This window comes from Podarcis tiliguerta (assembly GCF_965153285.1).
Source record: "Podarcis tiliguerta genome assembly, chromosome: 7".
Classification (NCBI taxonomy): domain Eukaryota; kingdom Metazoa; phylum Chordata; class Lepidosauria; order Squamata; family Lacertidae; genus Podarcis; species Podarcis tiliguerta.
The window spans coordinates 19,241,485-19,265,617 of record NC_139540.1 but is presented as its reverse complement, the minus strand read 5'-3'; the positions used below and the strand labels follow the sequence as shown (position 1 = coordinate 19,265,617).

Below are 24,133 nucleotides of genomic sequence, written 5' to 3'. Positions count from 1 at the left end.
ACACTTCCTTTCACTTAACAGATAAGACAGGTATGGCTTTTTTAACCTAGTTATTTTCATCTTGATTTTATTTTAAGTGCAATGAATAACTGTGAGATTTCTACAGCATCCGGAGCATTGTTAGTTGACAGGTCTTAAGCACTCTGTGTTTCTGTGGAGTCCTCTGCAACTTTAAAACCTGACACAATAACTAACATATGGCACATTCCTTATTATAGGTGTCAGACTGCTGCAGAGCAGAGCTTGTGCTGCCTACTTTGAAAATGCCACCCAGTCTGAAATTCTAGTCTAGAAGCAAATTGCACTTGGCTCATTATTAACCATGTAAATGTACACTTTCGCTAGCTGAACACCATGTCTTCTGCGTCACCTTGTGCACATAGAAAGGTGCGTTGGAAAGTGTTGTGTTATTTGTGCCTGTCATGGCGTTCCTTCTCACTTTGTCATGGGTACTTTATTCTCTGCATCTCTGAATGGTCACCTGGGTGGGAACCAGAGGAACAGAAGAATAAAGCAGTTGATCAGTCCAAATGTCTATCTAGTCCAACATCCTGTTTGCAGGATAGACCTCAGCTATTGTGGCAGGAGTGTGTGTGACACCATTCTAAATTTCACACAATGCCCACACAGGTAAAATGCATAAATGCTCCAGGAGCTGGCCATACATCATAACAAGCAAACCCTTCCTGGGGAATTATACAGAGAAAAAGATAGATTACTCACCTCGCCACCACACACGTAAGTTCAAGGGACCAGCTATTTCCCCTCATACAATTCCCTAGGAAGGGATTGCACAAAATGGCCAGTTGTTGGAACATTTAAATATATATCTATTTTTCTCATATGGTGCATTTAGAGCAGCTTGTCCCCCCTATCCCCCAAGAAATACATAAACAAGCAGTTTTTGGGTCGCCTCACAATCACTCTTAGTTGTTGGATTGTGTGCAGAAAGATTTAGTATTGTGGGATTTCAGATCATTTTTTTTTTAAAGTAAGTTAAAGGACCCCTGGACAGTTAAGTCCAATCAAAGGCGATTATGGGGTTGTGGCGCTTATCTCGCTTTTAGGCCAAGGGAGCCAGCGTTTGTCCACAGACAGTTTTCCAGGTCATGTGGCCAGCATGACTGAACCACTTCTGACACAACAGAACACTGTGACAGAAACCAGAGTGCCTGGAAACACCATTTACCTTCACACCACAGTGGTACCTATTTATCTACTTGCACTGGCGTGCTTTTGAACTGCTAGGTTGGCAGGAGCTGGGACAGAGCAACGGGAGCTCACCCCATCACAGGGATTCAAACCGCTGAGCTTCCAATCAGCAAGCCCAAGTGTTTCAGTGGTTTAGACCACAGCACCACTCGCATCCCTATCAGTATTGTCTACTTACTCTACACTGGCTCTCCAGGGTTCTCTCCCAATCCTGCCTGGAGTTGCTGGGAATTGAACCTGGGAGCTACTGCAGGCAAAACAGTTGAGTGATGCCCCTCCCCAAAGTTCATAGCTATGAGGGCCATTCCACATATCTGTATTCTGATCTGTGCACTCACATCCAGGTGAGGCGAATAAGGCGAGTCTGTTCACAAATGCAAAGTGAATGAAAGCCTCTCCCATTCTATCTTCAATAAGTAAATTCATAAATAGAGATCTGTGACTAATCTTGGATAGTAATGTGCCTCGTGCCCACAACTGTTTCTTCCCCTTAAAAATATTTTATGAAGAGCTTTGTAAAAGGCTTTTTTGAAAATTCACCGTGAATTATGTATGCGTTCACTCCCCATTATTCTCTGTTGTCGGCTTAACTTTCCTATTCCTTGTAGAAAATGGTTTATCTCCTGCCCAGAATCTTTGGGCAAAACTGATTTGATCTTATCAAAATTCATAATGGTTATAATTAAGGTGCACATTATAGGAATAGACATTAAAACCGTGTGTGGTCGATACTTGACTTAATCTCCTCTACAGGAGTCGAAGCAAACATTAGTAAACAAATGCAGAAGTGTCACATCAGGTAAGATTATATGCTTTGTTTTTGCTTAAAGCAAGAACAATATCTACCCCCCCCCCCCGGTGAGTCATAATTTGGATTGAAGAAAAAGCGTAAATAAAGTATTAATAAGTGAAAAATCCTATGTGGGATTAGAGACAAATCTCTCAAGTTGTTGAAGCCCATTGCTATAGTTCCAAACGTGTTCTGAGATGCAAAATCTTTTAAACAACTCCATGGCAGAATGATAAAATATGCTGCAGCCATAATGTGAATGTTAAAACATAAAGAATGTTTTAATCAGAAAATGAAAGTTAAGGGAAATGAAAGGGACAGGATGGGAGATGAATAAAATGCATGCATAACAGTTGAAGATGGTTTACTTCATTGATGGCCTGTTCCAAAAGATCAACTGCAGAACAACCAGGTATAATTTTGGGCGCTGCATAAAGAATGCTCAAGGGATTAGATCACTGCAAATTCTGAGTCAAACTGACCTGAGTGTCATCTCCCAGACAAATGTATGGATTGGAATTCAGAACTTGGCTATCTTCTGTTTTTGAACTTTCCAGATGTTCTGGTTCAATTGTCAGCTAAGAAGAAGGATAAGCATGCACGTAAAATGCATATTTTAAGTGAATATACATTTAGAATAGTGTACTTGGATAGAAAATACATTTACTTTGCGGTCTTATGGTCCCTAGGAGAGTATTTCAGTGGTCATAAGATAAAACAGGCCTCCCTCTCAGTGAGCAGAGAATTTTTTTTGTTATATTAAGTTCCCTCCCTGCCACTGTACCCCCAACTCTCTCTGTCTCCCTTCCAGCAGGCTGCCAGGGAAGGGGCAGGTTGCTCTTGACAGAGGTCTGAAGTGATGCTCATTACACTTGCTCATTACAAGGACAGCCCTGATGATTACCTAGAATTTGCACCTCAGCTGCATGCTAGAAGGTTCTTAAAGGGCCAAACCTTCCATTATGATGCCTTTCTGAATCTGCTGCTATCTCAGGAGAAGGGATGTTGGGGAGAGAATTTGCAGGTAATTGGAGAAGATAGCTCAGGCTCTATGCTTGAGAGGTCCAAGCTGCTTGTTAAGCATAATTGGTTTAATTGCTTCTGAGATGGGAATGCCTGTATGAATTGGTGAAAGGGTTTAACTGGAAGATTCCATTGAAGCTAAAGAACAGCAAGAATCTCTCTCTCTCTCTCTCTCTGAGCTTTAACTGGTTAATAATTATCTGATGTTGTTCTCTAGCAGCTAACATGTGAGTGTTTAACCTTAGATCATGTGAGAAGTATTGAATTGCTAATTCACCATCTTAGAAGGGTGGTGGCTAGTTTCTTTGTTCTCAAGCTCTTTGAGAGTGAGGATATAAATCAAGATCTCCAGCTAAGCAGCCTAAGACAAGATGCAGGCTGAAATGCAGGCAATGGACCCTCGGAAAGACACACAGAGAGAGCTATGTTTGTCAGCTCTGATTATAAGTTTATTTTATTTCTAAGATGCTGAGCCTGTGCAAGACAGCCCGAGACATTTTATAGACATTTTGGATGTATCTTTGATGTTTCAGTTTTGTTTTGAAGAAACGAAGTTCTGCCAGTAAAAGTTTGAATAATAGCTAATCAGCCTGGGCAATGTTTTTATTCCAAAATGACTCAGCTTTTATGCTTCAAACTGTGCAATATTAATATTGGCAATACTGCTGACTTCAGAGGCATCCATCCTCTTCATCTTGAAAGGCTAAGAACGTAAGATGAGCCTCTTGGATCAGACCAGTTGCCCATCTAGTCCAGTATCCCATTCTCACAGTGGCCAACCTGTAGGAAGTCTGTAAGCTGGATATGATCACAAGAGCCCTCTGTCCACCTGTGACTCCCAGCAGCTGGTACCCAGAGGCATAATGCAGAGTATCTTATTGCACAGTGGGTAGGCTTGAAAAATAAAGGATTTCTGAGACAGGCACCTGCTTTTCAAGATTACCATATCATGTGTTTTGGGTCATCTGAGGCTTGCCTACTTCCCAACAAGGCAATGCCTTTTACAACTTGGCTGAGAGTCGGCTTTTCATTACAGAGCTGAGGTTTCGGTAGTCCTGAGGGCACATATCTATACACTGATTGACTAGACTTCAGAATTTCTACCTAAGGCCGAACCCTTCCCCTCTCCAAGATTCTGTACAAAAATAATAAAGCTTCTTTGCTCCAGCACAAAACATTGCTCTGGGATTTCTCACTGTACATATAAATTGGATGGTAAATTTTAAAAGAGGTTGATACCAGCAGGGTAAGTGTTGCAGCTGAAAAAAGCACCTGGGAAATGTTTGCATGTAGGGGTTGTCACCATTTCCAGAGGCATGACTGTGTTTGTTTCATCTTGCATCTGATGAAGTGGGCTGTAGTCCATAAAAGCTTATGCCATAATCAAACTGGGAGTCATAATAAAAAGGTTTGCCTTAGATTATCGACAAGTGTAGGAAGTTGCCTTATTACAAATCATGCCATTGGTTTATCTAGCTCAGTATTATCTAGACTATAGGGATGTGGGTGGCGCTGTGGTCTAAACCACTGAGCCTTGGGCTTGCAGCAGTTCGAATCCCCGTGACAGGGTGAGCTCCCATTGCCTGGTCCCAGCTCCTGCCAAACTAGCAGTTCGAAAGCACAAAGTGCAAGTAGATAAATAGGTAGCGCTCCGGCAGGAAGGTAAACAGTTTTTCCGTGCACTGCTCTGGTTCACCAGAAGCAGCTTAGTCATGCTGGCCACATGACCCAGAAGCTGTACGCTGGCTCCCTTGGCCAGTAAAGCAAGATGAGCGCCGCAACCCCAGAGTCGTCCGCGACTGGACCTAATGGTCAGGGGTCCCTTTACCTTGATTATCTAGACTGGGTACATGCATGCACACAGATCTACAATTTCTAGATACCTGAGATGACTGTTGCTGTAGAACAGCTGGTCATGGAAATGATCAGTGCTCAGGTCCCGTTAAGTATAATGGTTTGACACAAAAATGAAAAATGGCTAAAGACATATTGCAGAAAGTTTGACATGGCGTTTTTCCAGGGGGCTATATTAAAGCCAAGGAGAGCTCTTGTTCAGCTCTTGTTGAGTTAATGATTAACTAACTGATGGTTGTTTCTCTGGTAGCTAACATGTCAGTGTTGCAACTTTAGATCATGTGGGAGGTATTAGGTTGCAAAATCTCCATTTGGAAGGGAATTGCTTTTGAGTCTTTTCTCCCAATATAATGGATTGAAGACGTAAAATGAAGCTCTCCCAAATTTATAAGATGCTGAGCCTGTGCTGGACAGCACAAGACATTGTATGGATGTTTTGGATGAATCATTTACTGTATTCTGGTTTATTTTAAAGAGTTCTGCCAGTAAAAGTTTGAATAGGTCTGGACAATGATTTATCCCCAAAGGAGTCAGTTCTTGTGCATCCAGTCACTTCAAGCTGTGCAAAATTAATATCTACAACAGCTCCTGCTTCTAGACTTCCTATAGGCACCTGGCTGGCTGCTGTGAAATCAGGATACTGGACTAGGTGGGCCATTGGCCTGATTCAACAGGTTCTTTTTACATTCTTATGGCTTAATCTTAAGTGGTCCCTATGACCTACTGTGACATAGGCGCCAACTCCTAGGGGGTCGCGGAGGCTTCAGCCTCCACAAGAAAATATTTGCAGGGGGCAGGCCCCCACAAAGTACATGGGCATTCCCATTCACATGGTGTGTGTGCACTGTGTCATGTGATCAATTATGTGAGCAGGGGTTACCTGGGCCCCAACAATATTTTATTCAAATTGGCACCCCTGTGCTGTGAGATGTGGCTGTTTGCCATGCATGTCCCAATTCTGAATTGACCATAGGCAACTGGTTGGCCACTGTGATAACTGAATGCTGGACTAGATGGTCTGATTCAGACGTTCACATTCACTGGCAACATCTCTCCAGAGTTTCACATAACAATCTTTCCTAGCCCTACCTGGGTTCCCAGTTCCCAGGGACTGGGAGAGTTTCACATAACAATCTTTCCTAGCCCTACCTGGGTTCCCAGTTCCCAGGGACTGAACCTTGGAACCTCTGCATTCAAAGTAGATGCTTTGAGACTAAGCTAGAGGCCCTGAACTGCTGCAATGCTCCATTGTTTCAGTATGATGCTACATGGAGTCTAGAAGCCGAGGAAGGTAGCTGAGGATATTTGGGCACTGTGCTGATCAAAGCCACTAAAAGCATGGAGAGTATATTTCAATGTTAGCAATAATAATTCTTGTATAATAAAACTGGAAACCATCAGGTTGTGGACAAAGGGTTATGTGCATAGTTAATGAATTAACATTTCAGCCTGTAGGCTGAAAGACACGGTTTCTACCTTGTAAGCCTGAAACACCTTGGAGTCATTATTGTCCCTGTTGACATGCTTTTGTAATAGCATAATTTGCATTTTCAAGGAAAACCAAATGTTCCATATAGTCTTAAAGATGTAATTTAATTCATATCGTTTTCAGGAGGTACAAGCAATGCTTAATGGAACAATATGTGCGAGCATAAAAATAAAACTTTCATTAGAGAGGGAGAGAGAGAGAGAGAGAGAGAGAGAGAGAGAGAGAACACAAGAGTTTAGCTCTGGAGTGCTGGAAGATTCCATTATTTAGATACCTAACCTTCATGTAAAGCAAAGATTTCTCTTCACATTTTCTCTTTCCAGGTAGTTCCTTACACCAGGCCCATCTGCATTCCATCTGTATAGTTGCCACTCCACTTTCCATTTCACACACACACACACACACACACACACACACACGTGGATCCTGAACTCCCATATATAATATATAATAGGAGAGAAAGCAGAAAAACCATAGCAATCCCTCAGCAACATTGCAATATTCTTTAGAAAACAGGGTATCTTGGGCTGCATGGTTGTAACAAAGGTGTCAAATCTCTTGAAAATTGTAACCCTGTGCCATTGACTTTAAGTAGTCCACACATTACATATATTGGGGGTTATCAGGCTACAGGCTTGTCAGATCTGCTGCCAGTCAGAGCAGACAGCACTGAGCTACATGGACCAATGGTCTGACTCAGTATAAGGCACCTTGTCGTGTTCCACAGCATCTCCAGTTTCTACTGTGTGTCTGAAAGCCAGGTTTTCCTCGGTTAAAAGTCTCATTTATAAATGCTCACTGTGCAATTCACATACAAATTTGTCTCTTAATGCATCATTAAGCCCCCTCCTTGAAGTCACAGTGTTAGGAAAGCCTTTTCTAATCCTGCTGCAAATGAGGAAGCAGATTCACCTTCAAGCTCGTGCCTCTTGTGAAATCGGAAACCTAATCAGGGGTTTTGGTGATATGCGCTGCTGAAGCATTTGCAACTTTCGTTTGGAAAGCTTTGCTCATAGGCTTCTGTGGAGCAGTTAAAATATTGCACAAGACTAAGATATTCCTCCCATAATACTAAGCAATGCTGCTACCCCTTCCCTGCCCAGGAGATTCTCATTTCTGTAAATAAACTTCTGCCGGCTTTCTAAGTATTTAGGTTTTCCTTCCACAGCCCTTATCAAAGGTTAACATGGTCTGTCACGTCACAATGCTTCATAGTACTTTGGGAGTTATGGTGAACTGTGGTCTACTCAGATTAGACCCAATGAAAATAATGGGTGTAAAGTAGTCATGTCTGCTCCTTCCAACAAGTAGAATTAACACCTAAAGCAATCCAGAGTCCTGTTGCATGCAAGATTCTGAATCGTACTTTTGTCACCAATCATAAGAAATTTGGCTTGGCTTGCACCTTTTATTTTATTATTTATTAAATTTGTATACTGGCCTATACCCGCAGGTCTCAGTTCTCAAGATAGAATCGTAATCTAAAACCACAAAATACATATTCAAAATATGAATGTGAATAATTTGAATGTGAATCTAACAAATCTGCACTTCCTGAAATGACAGAGGACTGAAAATGCAGATAAAATGAGGTCAGAATTATTTGAAATTCACACTTGTCTATCTTTTACAATGCAGTTTTCCAACCAAATAACATGTAAAAAAAAATGCATATGTTACGGGCAACGTATTTAAAAATGCATGTGTAAGTAACATATACAAATGCACAATATTAGGGGAAATTGCTTGCAAAAAATGTGCATGTTAGGAGAGATGCTGTGGCGTTTGCCCGTTCTTTTGGAAATGTCTGTACAGGGGGAGAGAAAGGGTTAATAGGTAGACCAATAGAAAAGCCCAGAGGCGGAGCCTACCTGTTTTTAAAAGGCTTAGCCAGAGGTTTAGACAGTTGGGAAAAAGGAGTAGGCAGACAGCTGGAAATAGATAGACAGTTAAGTGCTGTTGGTTGTTGTGTGAGGGGAGGTAGAAGAGTTAGAGACAGGATAAAATAAGACTAAGAGGGTAAAGGGTAACAGTGTTTTGAATGCATTTAAAGTTTATTTGTGTTTGCAATAAACTACAATCTTAATTGTTAACTCGAGAACCCACCTGCGATTAAGTGTTTTACCAGGGAGAACATGGTTGGTGGCAGCGGATTAGTGGTGAACGGGTCAATACTCCATGAAATGACCGGGGGCTCCATATGAACACTACAAATGCACACTAAACTGTGCCTGCATTTCAAGAGAAGTCTCCATTGGTGTCTATGGAGACTTTCCTGAAATAGAAAGAGCAGCTGCAGATAGGAGGTTGCTTACAAAATCCGAAAGTGATGTCCTATGTCCCTCCTGTTTTGTCCCATGTCCCTCATCCCTCTTCTGCTTCTTGAGATCCATTAACTGGAGATACTAACTGGAAACATTGCGGGAAAGGACATATCATATCTGCTTTGCATGCAGAAGGTATCACATTCAATACCCGGCATTTCCTGAAACCTTGAAAAGCTGTGACCACTCAATGTAGGCGATACTGAGCTAGACAGACCAATAGTCCAACTCATTATATAAAACACTTTCCAAATGATTGAACTTGAGACCATGTGCTCTTCCAGTGAGCTATAGCTCCATCAACCATTATAAGAGTATGCAAGCAGGAAGATCAGATCTAGTGTTCTCATTGTGCTAGGCTGTCCTTCTTATTTTCAGTTCTTAAAATGGAAGCATTCTTTGTTCATATTACAGACAATTAATGTAATTTGTTTCTCCTGTAAAAAAGCAAAAACTTGGAGACATTTGTATTTCAATGGGGGAAAGGTTGGGCTGTTTTGTAATTGGATCGTTTAATGGTCTGGGCCAAAAGTGGGCCAGGTATCGTACTTCACATTAAATAAGACCTATTAAAATAAGTACACCTGAACCAGGACTCTGGTGAGATGAGTCATTTCAATATCCCTCATCAGCACTTTTCCAAAGCTGAGACTTTGCATGAGCTAGAATATAAGCTCTTTGAGTCAGCATAATGTGCCAGTTATATGTGAGTTCAAAGAGTAAGAGAATGGGAAGGCTACATCCTTGTGACATACTCTGCAGTTGCGAGGAGGTCTAATGTCAACACGCAGAAGGAAGGGTGGCAGTGATGGATTAACCTTTTCTGTTTCCCTTGTCTGAAAAGCGGAAACATCCCCCCTCCACCAGCTTCTTCCATCTGTGCACAGATGTGTAAAATAGAAAGCTGTTTTTGGTCTTAGGCCCTTGGATCTGAACTTGATGCAGAAAGCCAAGCAGACTTTGTAGAAGTCTCTTGAAGTTCACACAGAGATAGTACCACCTTAGAGACCAACTAAGTTTGTTCTTGGCATAAGCTTTCGTATGCATGCACACTTCTTCAGGTATCTGAAGAAGTGTGCATGCACATGAAAGCTTATGCCAAGAACAAACTTAGTTGGTCTTTAAGGTGCTACTGGATAATTTTTTTATTTTATATAAAAAAATTGGTTGACTGTGTCAGACCAACACGGCTACCTACCTGAATCTAGAGATAAAAGCAATTCAATATCTCAGAGGCTAAAACCAGAGACGATATGGGGCTATGGCAGGGACACTTGATCACAGTAAGTGCTATTGTAGAAAATGATTCTTATTGTGGTGAGAGAGTTGTAGTTGCAAGGCCAACTCTTAGGTCAGATATAGAAGCCTGGAGTGCTACACTTGCTCACACCCCACCCACAGCCTAAGGCTCCCCGACTCTGGCATGGGAGGTGCAATGAACCTGAATTTTTCATTCAGTGGGCATTTTTATATGTTATGCAACATGCTGACAGGATGTAGGGGGTTGTATCCAAATTTTGCCCTATGCACAGCAGGTCCATTTCATAGACTTATAAATTCCAATGGGTCTACTCTGGATACAATCCCTGGTCATGAACTTGCTGCATTGAAATATCATGCAGATTTGTTTCTACCTACGGAACGGTGTGTTATATAACCCTAGAAATTGCTACACAACTCCATCTGTCCTAAGAAGAACATCCTACCTTGGGAGGGAGAGGTAGGATTTCTCTGGAGACGCAGAATTATGGCTATCACAACATAATGTGCAAACAAGCCTAAGGTATGTTAGAGACTTCTTTGCATTTTTGAAATTACTGTGGTAATTTACCTTTATTTCCCCAGAGTGTAATTGAAGAATTCCCAGGGGTCTCCATGCTGGGAATGGTACGCCATATGTTTACCCTTAGGAGGTCATGCAAAACTCTATTCTAGCTCCTAATTGATAGAATTACTTTATCACTATCTCCCAGAGCCATTAAGAATAGTTAGAATCCATCTCAAAATGGGAAGCAGAATTATTTTCACTACATTAAGGCTACAAAGAAGAAGAAAATCAGGGAAAGTACCAGAAAAACCATGAGGAAAGTTACACATTTCTCTAGGAGGCAGAGGCGCCATCTTCTTAAGAGGATTGAGGGGACCCATGTGTGACACCCTGCACTGCCCCCATGACATCATGGGCACACCACTATGACATCACGCATGTGGTGCTGTGCGCCTCTGTGCAATGTCATGAGGTATGTGTGGCATTGCATGACACCCTGACATGGCATATGTGATGCTGTGAGGAGCCAGGGGGCAGAGCCAAACACCCCCTGAATATTGAGGGGACTTGGCCCCCTCAAAAATACTTTGGGGGGGGGCTGACACTGCCTCAGCCCCTAGGAGTTGATGTGTCTGCTAGGAGGTGAGTTTGTAGATGGGACCAAGAGAGAATACAGCCCCCAACACACTTTGAGGTTCCTCAGAATGCCAGGTCACTCTTTGGAGTAGATCCCCATAATTCCAAAACAAACAGAAAACGGAGAAGAAATGTTTTCTCATATAGTGCACAACAGTCCCTACAAGCAAAGTCCACTTCCTTCATAATCCATACTGCCATTCTTTCACCACAAGCAACCATTGTAAATGAGCTTACTCTTAACAGTGATGAACTAGTGCTGGCTTTGGTCCTTACTTAATTATAACTCTGAGCCCTGGGACTTCAGACACAATGCAAGCAAAGGAGTGGTATTTCTTGCTGACCTTTCTATTCCCTTTTTCTTTTTGCTGGGCGTATGCTAGACTGTGGCTTTCTGCAACACTGTAATTAATGCATCAATTATTAGGGGTTGCATGCTGTTCCCTCCCACCTTCCCATGTTGGAAGCCTATTGCAAAACCGCTGAGGACACTTGGAGGAAAAATGGGACGATGGACGTGTGAGTGAACAGAGACTTTAATCTCAGTGGATAGGAAAAGCAACTGCATTTCTGAGCCTAGATTTGTTGTTGTGATTTTAAATCCTTAACCATCTCAGTAGCTGTCAAATGGAGTCATGTTTCTGGGAGGAGGGGGATGTAAATACAGATGAGTGATGAAACTCTGGTTCCGAATTTCTCATTAATTCCCCAAGTGTTTTAACAACCAATCCCTTTTCAAAGGGAACTCTGGGAATTGTAGCTCTCAGGAGGAGAATAGGGTTTCCTAACAACTCTCAGCACATTTAGCAAACTACAGCTCTGAGAATTATTTGGGGGCAGCCATGACTGTTTAAAATGGTATCATAGTGCTTTAAATATAAATGCAGCTCAGTACTCCAGCCTTGAGGCTGTCAGTGCATGGACCTGAGTGCCCACTCTATCCCTATCCATAAACAATCCCAGGAGGCAAACCCAACAAAACTGATAGATTTTATTGACATCCCAGCACCTCTGACAATATACAGGAAGGATTACAAGTAGCACACAGTCAATTTATAGCTTGTGTATTTCTGTAGCTATTGGCACTATCCCTATATCAAACAACTGGTTCCAAAATATAAAAATTCAGGTTTCATAAAATGTTCCTGAGGATTTTAAAAAAATATTCAAATGCTAGTTTAAGTCTGAAGCATGGAACATCATATCTGATACAGATCAAAAGCAGAATAGAAACAGATGGTTTGGAAAACGTGCATTTCCTCCTGTTAATTCAAATATTAATGTCTCCTCTTGGGAAGCTTCTGTTGATTGTGTCTGGCATCTAAAGCAAGAATTTCAAAAGGGGAGGGGAATTCATCTTCTCCCCAGAGACAGTTCACCAACACTGTCCTTTTAGACAAAACAACTAAGTCTCTGCCATTAACATCTTAATTAATCTCCAGGCACAGCTTCCTCAGCAGAGATGCATGTCGCATGAACGAGACCAAATTCACTCCAAAGGACAAGCGGATTTTTGAAGAGATCTACCTAAATGGCAGGATGAGCATGGATAGACCCGCCAGTCCTTTGTTTTTTCATCAAACAGAGAACCTTTCAGCACAGCATATGGCTTATATTCTCAGGATGCTTATCCAGCATAAAAACAGCAACAACAACACTTCAGCTGACCTTTCTATTCATGCAACACTAGATTCCATTATTTCTCAACACAGTTTCATATAGGCATGATCCTTTTATTTATTTATTATGAACACCTTCAATCCCCAGCTTCAAAACTATGCCCTTACCAAAACCACCAGAGAAATCCTTTAGAACCAGGCATTTAGAAAACCTGGCTTTTGATTGCTGCTCGCAGCCCAGCCCTGACACAATCTGAATAGGGATGGAGGAGAAATTGGGTCCATTTTTCTTCAGCCTAAGAACTGCTGGATCATTCAGGCCAATTGCCCATCAAGTCCAGGATCCTGTTCTCACAGTGGCCAACCAGATCCCTGCAGGAAACCCACAAGCAGGAGCGCTTTCCACTCCTGTAGTTTATGCCTTCTTTTTTTGCCAAGGTGGCATCAGGGGAACTAGAATGACACCAAAGTATTATGGTTTATGGGTTCAACTTTATTGGTTACAGATGTGAGCAGTTTGGCTTAGGCATTGGGGTGAAGCCAAGCTATGTCTTGACTCCTGTCCATCTGCAGGGAGTCCACTTAAGGGTAAACCACTGTGGTTTTTGTACAAAGCCCCCGGTCGTCTCACCGACTATTGACCATATACCACTAATCCGCTGCCACCAACCAGGTCCTCCCCGGTAAATCACTTAGTCTCAGTCAGGTTCTTAAGTTAACAAAGAAGAGTGTAGTTTATTGCAAACACAAATAAACTTTAACTGCATTCAAAAGGTTGTTACTCTTTACCTTCTTAGTCTTATTTTATCCTGTCTCTAACTCTTCTACCTCCCCTCACACAAGAACCAAGAGCACTAACTCTCCATCTATTTCCAACTATCTGCCGACTGTTTTCCCAACTGCCTTTCCCAATCAACCAACCAATTAAAACCTCGGGCAAAGCGTTTTATAAACAGGTTTTATAAACTGGCTTTTCTATTGGTCTCCCTATTAACTCTCTCTCTCCCCCTGTACAGACATTTTAAAAAAGAACAGGCAAATGCCACATCCACCAATAGGTGGCACCCAATGACTTACATCAAATAGGGGCACCCCAAGGGGTCCCTGTAGGGGCTGTGACATGGCCCTAGCCCATGTTCAGGCATCGGACAGGATTCACACCCAGATCCCTTTAACAGGATACTCTTACTGGGGAAGGGTACAAATTCCCCTCCATCCAAACGAAGGCTTTTCCAATGCCTAACCTCACAAAAGTTGTGATGATTGCTACTAGCTGGGCAAAAACCAAATGGCCAGTGCCAATTTGCCAAGTGGAAAAATTCCTACCCGGCCCCAACAATATGGCGACCGACAATTGTCTGTAGCAAGGTCATATCTGAGCAAAGCATGAAAAGAGGGTGGGTGGGTTGGGTGATCCGGGGATGGGGCGAGTGAGTGGGTGTCAGCCAGCAGCACCGTGGTTAAATCTCCCGCAGCCACACATACTCTGGAAGCTGATTGGCTGGGGGCTGTCCCACAAGGGGCAGATCCCTCAGCAATGATGATGCGGCCGGCATGACGCAGGAGAGAGGCGGCAACCTTCTACCGTTAGGAAGGGACCTGGCTGCCTTGCCACAACGCTGCCCACTGGGAAAAGGTGAGCGGACCTAGCAAACGAGCAAATCAACTCAATGCAATGCTCCCAAAGTTGCTGGAGGAATGCAATGTCTTCTTATGTACACCGTATCTTTGTTTTGCAAAAAAGTGAGCATCAGAACCCACAGGATACAAAATGGATGAATTGAAAAGCAATGTGAAGTGTGTATTTCTGTAAAAAGTGCATATAACATGTGGGCAAATCAAATTTTTGTGGATTCTTTTGAAATAATCCGCAAAAAAGTAGAACAGAATGGACCCACGGCTGATCGACTGAAATGGGACAGAATAAGCTGATCAGTGCATTCCAAGTCTGTAGGAAGTGAACCAGGAGTAGAGATGGAAGGAAAAAATCAATTCTTGATAGATTCATGCAGGGTATCTGGCAGTTCCAACCCAACTGTTCTCATCTTGCATTGACTAACTCTTGAATTGAGTGTTCTCTTGTTTTTGAGCCTCCTGTGTATTGTCAGGGGTTTTTTTTTTAAGTCCACTAATGATGTGTAAAATTGTACACCTAAAAGCACATATATTCAACATATGCAGCATATAAAAGAGTCAAGCCCTATGAAGTACTATCTTTCTGCAACATAATTTTATATGTATTAATATGCAAATGTTTTTATACTGCTATGTGCCTTTTTGTACGTATGCTGGTTACTTTAGGACACCTGGAATGTATATACATATGATATTATACATATAAAATGTTTATAATATGTGAAAGTATTTGTATTTTTAGGAGAACCAGTAAAAAAAAATAAAATCTTGCTTCTTGTCAAGCTCAGTGAGTGAGACAGGAATGGGGTGGGGGGGAATCAACATGGGTAAACTGAGGCCTAATTTTTTCAGAAAATTCCACCCTTAGCTAAGTCAGGAAGCAGAGGCTGTGGGACAAGTCAGCAGACAAGCTTAAGAATAACTAATACAGGAACACACCAGAGATCAGGAAGATCTTGTTGCAGGGCAAAAGTTAAGTGTGGATGAACCCCAATATCAGTTAGAACAGGAGACCATTTTATACTCCCCTTTCTGGACTGCTGCCTGCAGGTCAATGGTTCACCACAAGGGGCACTAACACCTGCAGCATCTGTCATAGAACCACAGAATTGTACAGCTGGTAGGGACCCCGAGAGCCATCTAGTCCAACCCCCTGCAATGCACAGAGCGCAACACACAGTCCCACATCCAATTGAAAACCATACCGGACCCTGCTTTGCTTTGCAAATGTGCTAGCTGTTTTATTGCTGCATCTTTAATATGCCACATATTGCAATAGAAGATTTATTCTGCCTGCCAACGTTTCAGCAAATGTTCAGAATGGAGGGACCCTGTTCTACCTGGTTATTCTCATTTATTCACAACACTGTCATACATTCAAAGGTTGTGGAAAAAGGCCCCCCATATCATGTTTATTGGATTTTCTCTCAAAAATGTATTCCATTATGAAAGTTGGTGGGTTGGGTGAAGGGGCAGAAACTGAAGATAACAAGGAAAAAACAGACAGTCTTCTGTAAAGGAAAAAGCACCATAGATCAATGTGTCATTTTAAACCATCAAAATATGTGATAGAAACAACAACAATTTTATGTTCCTTCTGCATCTTGCCTTTCATCTGGTTGACAGTGAAGGACTTTGTTTTAAATTACAGTATGCGGATATCAGTAAGGGATCTCAGTGAAAACTCTCTCTGCTGACATTGATCTTGGAGATAGAGTAAGAACAAATGACCTACTCTGATTCTCTTCTGTCCATTAAGACTTGAACACAAGGAGTGTTGCTTTCATATTGGTGGAAGTCACAGCAGATGGAAGAAGTGAGACTACCAAAGAAATGCTATATTAGGAGCAGATTGCTAAAATCTACAGAGAATAACTGGGCCAGGAAATGTGAAACCAATATGCTAAATTATGGATTTCTTCCAGACAAACGGAGGGCTTTTGGCACTAATATAGCTAGGTAGAGGATAAAGCACATTATGAGACACTGTTGTTCACTCACCTCTGATATACAATCATGCAATTTTCTCAGGGCTGTTGCTTTCTAAAATTATATCATGTCCTTCTTTGCATGATCTAATATTTGACTCTTCAAATCATGTCTGGACCATTCTCTGTTTCCGTTTATGCCAGTGGATCACCTGGAAGAGGTCTCATGGCATTCTATATTGAGCATCATGGCATTCTTGAGCCAATTACAGTGAGAAAAAATGCTTCCTGTCCTCAATTTAGGAGATAGTTGAGTGAAAAAGCCGCTTGCCACCAAGACTGCAGGGAGCGCACCCACCACAGGAATTACTGTATGACCAGCTTTTGACATCTTTTGTCCTCTAGAGGCCTCACCACAGTGGCGATTTCATCACCTGTGAATGGTTTGGTAACATTCAAGAGGGTGCGTATTATTATTATTTTTAATGTATTTTTATTAAAGATTTTCTTGATTTACAAAAGTGTGTGCAATGTCTCTCTCGTATCCCCCCCCCCCATCATTTACAAATCAGTGTCATTTGTTCAACATTAGGATGAAAAGGAAGAGGGCACTTATTATGGTTTAACCATTCAACAGCCAGGCCATTAGCAGCATAGCCAGATCACTTGTAGTTCTTCACAACACCTTTCTGATTGACTGGGCCTGCATAGAGAAGAGGCCAAGCCACACTCTGCTACCTACAATCTACCCAAACTGTTGTTCCAAGCACAATGCCGGGCCTCCTCTAAAGATGAAGAAACCATGCTTCTTATCAGAATGAATCTACAGGCAGATTAAGTCAAGTAATTACAGGAGTCTAGCTTGGAGGGTTAAAGAGATGATATAACAGCTCTATAGATATATAGATATAGATATAGATATAGGATATAGATAGAGTTAGGATAACAGATATAGATAGAGTTAGGAGCTGCTTGCTAGGAAGGATGGTGGTATGTACCTGGTCTCTTGGGAGTGTCACCATTGCCACTTACCAGGAGGAGGTTGGAAGAGGTGAAGTGGTGGGGAACACCAGAATGGGGCTCAGCCGCTGCAGCCACACTGTGGCAACCTTTCTGCTGCCTCGCTCCTCCTCCTGGTAAGCAGCCGTCATTCCATTGCCAGAAGACCAAGTGCATTGATGGCTACTCCTGATCTGAGTCCCACTCTCATTGGCCCCTTCCAGCATGGCCAATGGTCAGCGATAACGGAAGTCTTAGTCCCACAACATTTGGAGGGCCACAAGCTCCCCCTAACCATGTTTCCCATTTACAATTCAGACACAATATTCTGCTGAGGATTGTGGCCCTATTTTCACTGTGTGTGTCTGTGTTTAATGGAAAAAGCCATGGGGTGGGGAGCGGACTGAGCTGCCTTAACGTCTTGCTGCAAAACTGCATTTCATTTTTTGAAAAGCTGTGCTCACTATTACCATTACATTTAGCATCCATTAATATTTTCTGATGTTATTTAGCGCTCCTTTTTCTGGTATTAGTTGCTATCTGCATGCATCTCAAAAATGTCAGTATCCTATTTTCTCAGCAGTTGAGATTTAATACCAGGCTTTCCAAATACTCTTTACATTGTAATTCTTCCCTCCTCCATGCAAGTACTTTTAACATTCTTCCCAAAGGTTTATGGGAAAGACTTTATGTCTCATTCTGAGTGAGGATCCTCATATCTTTCTCTTCTGTTTTGCCATTTTGAGAAAAATAGGGATGCAATTTGATGTTACCATTTGGGGTACCATTCATCAATATAAAGGAAAGCAAATAAAGGCTAATAAATTGCTAGGACAGGAGAAGAAACCAAAGTGAATTGCATCATTATGAGAAGGCAGGGACTGAACTGTCTGTGTACTGTAACCCCATTCAATTATATTATGCCTGTGAAACAGAGAGTTGCATAATAATAACTGTAAATTATGTTTGAGATGAATTTGGGACACATCTTAAAAACACTCCTTCTGAAATGCATCCCCCTGCCACTTATTTTAGTTTGATAGTTGGGAGGGCTGATGAACAGGGCAAAAAAAGAGAGAAATCTTCTGTTTAGAGTGGTGGCAGGAGCAAAGATTAAGTCTGAATCATAGATTCACTCAATGATTCTGTCTTCTACACAACTGAATTTATTCACGCCACCATGCATGTTCATATGCATGGAATACGTTTAGAGTTCAATCCTATTCTTTCTTGCTTACCTGGGAATAAGCCATTGATACCATGATACACATCTTCCTCTGGTTTGTAGCAGGAGAGATCAGGCAGGTATCCTCATGCCTTGCTCATTTAAGGGAACAATCCTATGCAGTGGGCATAAAGCAAATTGGTGTTAAGTTCAGCCAGTATAAAGTAACCCGGTTCAGTACCAGGGCTGCAGCTGCTGCTCTTCCTAAGCCTGGCAGAGGGAAAGCAAGCCATTATAATAATATTCTACCTTGGCAGGTCACTTGACCAAGATGACTGAGTTTAGGATTCAGCTTAAGTCTCCCTTTCTGGTCCACTGTGAGAACAGGATGCTGGACTAGGTGAGCCTGTAATCTTCATTGCATCTTGAGACCTACAAGCCTAGAGTTTGAGGAAGGGACAAAGTGGAGACATTTTTCAAGAGGTCTTGCACCTCAAAACTGCTACAAAAGGAGGCCTTCAAGGCAGCGTGTGTTTTTTTTTGGTGTAGCAAACACTGTGCTGAGATTGAGGTCCATGCCGGTGTTAGCAGTTAATGGTAGCCCAGTCTTTTCTGTGCCCTCGGGGAAGATGTTTTAATGCGAGCCTAGACATTGATGTATTATAGCAAACACCCATTTCCAGTTAAATGTGAAAAGGATAGTAGCCCTAAGCAAGAGCAGAGCATATTTTCAGACAGAGGATTAGAGCATCCATGTAAGACAGGTTTTTCATTCCCGAATGTAATTACAATGTGTCATTGATTTTTCTAATTGGAATCCCCCCTCTAAGACTGGAAACCACAAAGCCTTGGGCAAATCTCCTGTGAGTACACAGTGGGGCTTCTCCGCCCCTCCCTTCTCACACAGCTCTCATGCTACCAGAGAGAAAAGCAGCTATGAAAAATCAGGGGATGAGGTCTTTAACTGTAGTTAGAAGGAGGAAATACTAGAGGGGCACAACATTCTTTGAATTCCATCCTCAGATTTTTAGAATCCTAGGCAAACATCCTAGGACCCCTGAAGCATTTAATATTACCACTTAACAAGAAAAATGCACACGATGATGATGACTGGAGCATATAGAGAAGAAGGGATCGCATAGCAAGATACCTTTTTCTTCAATGATTTATTGTGACATTTATATCCCATCTCAAAGAGCTCAAGGTGATGTACATGGTTGCCATTCTCTCCATATTAACCTCACCACAATCCTGTGAGGTACAGTAGGTCTGGCAGGAAGGTAGTGACTGCCTCAAGGGCACCCAATGAGCTTCACGGCTGAGTGGAGTTAGGAACCTGGTGTCCCAGGTTCTAGTCCAGCACTCTAACCACTATACCACACTGGCTCTCTATGGAACATGGATGGGTAACCTAAGGCCCAGGGGCACATGCATCTCTTAAGGAGGGGTGCACAGGTGCAGATACCCCAGGCACAAAATTGTTAAGGGGCACAAAATTTCAACACCCAGTTCTGCCTCAATACAGCTGCACACTTCTGGAGCTGGACTCTGTTGAAAATGGTTTCTCCCTGCGAACCAGGAAGTGACCTCTCCAGACAACAGAAAACTCTTCTTTTCTTATCTCGGTGGCTGTGGTCTTCTGGATGGCACAGACGGCATTAGGCAGTTGAATGTGCATGCATATTCCTTCTGTTACCCTCCCTCACACCACCCCTCCCGGATGCTGGCAATCCATGCTACGCCACTGGAGGCTGGTGGGGTCTGCCTGAGGACAGATGAAGCATGGTGGGGCCATACCACATTCCCCCTAATAGACTAATATCTGCTGGAGAGTTCCAGTGGCTGTGGTGACAGACAAGCTACATCCTCTGTGTATGTACTACCAGCAAGGTCTGAGATACAGGTGCTTCCTAAGCTTTCTTCAGGAACCCACCTGCATATGAGTGGGCTAAATGTGGGGCACTGGACGTCACACTGTGGAGCTTGCAGGCAGCCCAGCCCGCCGCCTCTCCCTCAGGAGAGATGCGAGGCTTAGGCCGTGGTGTGACATCCAGGGTCCCCCATCTCACCTAGCTATGCCTCTGGATTAGGCTGATTCATGGAGGAGAAGACTGTCAAAGGCTACTAGCCATAAAGGCTGTGCTCTGCCTACAAAGTTGGAGGCAGCAATGCTTCTGGTTTCTGGAAATCACTTGAGGGGAGAGTGCCCCTGCAGTGGCGTAGGAAGGGGCGTGTGGTGGGTGCAGGAGTTATTTTTTCAAAAACACATATTTTTCCCATTTTGTCACCCCCCTCAGTGATGACACCCAGGGAGGTCTGCACCCACCGCAGCCCCCTTCCTATGCCACTGCCTCAAGGAACCAGGTGACAGAAAAGAAAAGTAAACAAAGGTTTGTATACGTTATCTTCTGTTACCTGAGTACAGCAGTTTGCAGTACCAACATGTGTAAAGGCAGTGGCTTTGAAGTACCCCTAGATGTGTTAAACCTCTTTGGTTTCCTAAGCATTGGGACTCATTGGGACTCATTGCCTTTTCAAATGTTATTCCTCCTTTGAAAAGATAGTGAGGGATTTATTTGTTAAATGGGTCATCTGGGCTACATGACAGTACTTGCAACCACATCAAATGTAATCTACCATCGAGCTGGTTTGAAAACAGTTTTATACCTTTTGTTGATAAAAGATCAAGCTGTATGTTCAAAAAGTGTGTGTGTGTGTGTGTGTGTGTGTGTGTGTGCCTATAAGCTTCCATTCCACGAAGTACAAATCTTCACTGCCGCCAAGTGCTCTTCCACTGCAAGCCTGATCCATATGGAAAAGATGCTTAGATGAAAATCAAATCCTCACAACCCACGGAAATGGTATCTTAACAAACCCCAGAAGAATATGGCACAGGAAGCTCAGAGTCCTTTCAATGATTTCGCATCCAGCAGCCAAGCACACTCTTGTGGGTCTCTTGATAATACCAAGTGCCAAGAAATGTGCATGGAAAGTTACAGTCCGTTCTACCAAATTCTCTTCCAGACACTCTCACACAAACATTAGTTATAAAGAAACCAGGGTATCTTTTATAAATGAATGCCCTTAAGGTTCAGAGAAAAGAAGCATGAAAAAGGAGTTTAAAAATTATTGACTGTTTCCAACACTGAGCCGACACTGTCTGCTGGTGGGATTTACACCAAACTGGCACAGATTCTAATTCCAACTTGGCCATAAAAGTGATACGGATTCTAGTTCCAACTTGCCCATATGGGGTTGAATATAGTTAGTTACTCCACTCTTAGCCCCAACACGTAAAATGAGAATTATAGTCATTTATGGGAAAGATTTGCTGAAGAGATGAAAAGCATGAGTATGCCAATGAACTAAAGCATAAAGATGATTCTCTGAAATTAGACTCAGCTAGTCACGATTTAGTCCCACTGAAATCAATGGGAAAACTTTAGCCATTGGTTTCAATGGGACTAAAATGCATGCAAACTCAGCCTGGATGAGTGATGTGCTGAAAATTCATTACCTGCTTTTGAAAAAACCCAAAAACAATGGCAACAACAACAAATGCCATTCCTCACCCATTTATAAGAAAAGAATTTCAAAAATTATGAAATGGGAGTGAAAAATACGGAGAAATTCACATGGGTGGGATACATAGATTTTGTCGTGCTTCTTGTACCTTCAAGGTGGTCTGAAATCTGAAATAATTTGTTGCTATTTAGACAACCAGCTCTCACATTTACACATATTCATACCAATACACACACCACAAAGCAAAACTAAGCAGTAGTGTAGGTACATATGGTATGCATGACAATGAAATACTGTTTATAAGCATTCCCTCCCAAAAGCAGGGCAATGAATTTATTTTAATCTGCGTGATCTTTGGATGAAGTCAATAGCTTTCACTTCACCACGGTCTATTTAACAATTTTGACATTTCTGCATGACATTTAATAATCTGTACCCAATAGAAAGAGGATTACTATGACATGCTGTTAGGGGCTCCAGATAATGGATCCTTAGATCTGAGTATAGTGGGCAGTTATCAAGACTCTTTCCTAAGGCAGCCCATTTGGCAATATCTAATTACCCTGTTCTGAGCCCTATCATGCCCCTTTACCTGTGCCAGCTGCAGACAGTTTAACCTACATTTAGTCAAAAGCCGTTGCAGCTCACATAAATGGAAAGGTGGAGACGGGCACATTCCCTGGGGCAATGTCAAAACCTTTGTACATTGGATTGGATCTTCATCCCACAGCAAGAGTCATCATGGCCTGATGATGATGATGATTAAAATTTGTATACTGCCCTTCATCCACAGATCTCAGGGCTGTTCACAACATAATATCATAATCTGTATCACAAGATATTGCACAATCATCTGGAAATTATTTGCCTGGGCATAACCATAGCTCCTTGCTATGTTAGAATTCCTGCTCTGTGACTGCAGTCATGGGATTGTTGTCTATCACATGATGGTATATGTTTTGATTCCACAGAGTGGGAAGTGATGGAGACAGGATGTTTGTGTTACTGTGTTCCGTGAAGTAGGATTATTGTCCTTTGTTCTTTTTCTCTTAGCTGTCTGGTGCTAGAGAGAGAGGGTGTCATGTTGCAGTGTTCCATGTGTGCTTATATGTAAATAAAGTAGATTAGTCAAAATACTGAGTTGCTGGGGTTCTGTCATGCGCATGGTACACAAATTCTGGGGATCCCTAAGTGTGCCAGTGTTGGTTGGCATCAGTCCCTGTGATGTTCGGGCAGAAGAAAGCTTTTGAAGCTCCCGAATGATTGACCAGGAGGGAGAGAACATGCCAGTCAGGCATATGTCTCTGCCAGGGTCCTACTCGAGTGTAGGCTGAGCTCCTGACAATTTGATGGGTTGGAGAAAGGCCCAATTTGGAAATAACTCATAGCCTTCAACATCCTGGGAGGGCAAATTGGCCTGGAGACGCCACTTCCCCTACCCCCCCCCATCTCACCATTGACCACCTTTATTCACCATTGCCACCCACTGCTCGCTGCCATGCTAATGTGTGCACTTAGACATACACCACACACATGACTACTTCCAGAGGTGGCACAGCAGGAACAGATGAATGTGGTGCCAAAAAACACATGTCTTTGGGTTTTACACTCTTTTGGTTTCCGGGCAAGTGCAGAACTGGCTTCCGGAAGTATGTCAGTGGCTGCAGCTGTGAAGTAGTTCAAGCTGTGAGTGGGAACTGCCCTTCTTAGGGGAGGGGGGTTGGAATCAGAGGAATATTTTCTCTGAACTCATTCCTCTCCTCTCCACCCCTATAATTTTGATGAGATCCCGCTCACTCATTTTATAATGGCCGCCACCATACCTGGAATAAGACAGAGTATGTTACAGAAAAGTCTGCATTCTAAGGGCAAGTGATGTTTATTTCAAAGGAGAGGAAAACACAAGGAAAGCACGTTAGCTGGCATCCATTTAAAACATTTTAATTAACTTGATTCTTTTGTCTTGCCTAGTCAGTCTGAATATAGAGGTGAAGGTGCAAGACTGTTAATTCACTGAAGACTCTACCCCTAGAGGAGGAAGCCATATAACCTTTCCTTAATGGTTCAGGAGGAAAGCTTCTAAAATTGAAAAGTGATCCAAAGAGCAGGCTTTGGCTCTTGTAGAATTCAAAGCAAGTTGATATATGCACATAATTATTTCATGAA

At 42.5% G+C, this 24,133-nt stretch overlaps 2 long non-coding RNA genes across 2 annotated transcripts; one reads left to right on the top strand and one right to left on the bottom strand.

Annotated features, from left to right (window-relative positions):
* Positions 1 to 358: 358 nt before the first annotated feature.
* On the bottom strand, positions 359 to 10,832 carry LOC310681804. The gene is made up of 3 exons (XR_014513636.1): positions 10,762 to 10,832; positions 2,485 to 2,580; positions 359 to 481 (listed from the first exon to the last, which is right to left on the bottom strand). It is a non-coding gene; the product is annotated as an uncharacterized lncRNA (long non-coding RNA).
* Positions 10,833 to 10,977: 145 nt separating this feature from the next.
* On the top strand, positions 10,978 to 12,824 carry LOC310681085. Its single transcript, XR_014513106.1, has 2 exons — positions 10,978 to 11,102; positions 12,539 to 12,824. It is a non-coding gene; the product is annotated as an uncharacterized lncRNA (long non-coding RNA).
* The last annotated feature ends 11,309 nt before the right edge of the window (positions 12,825 to 24,133 follow it).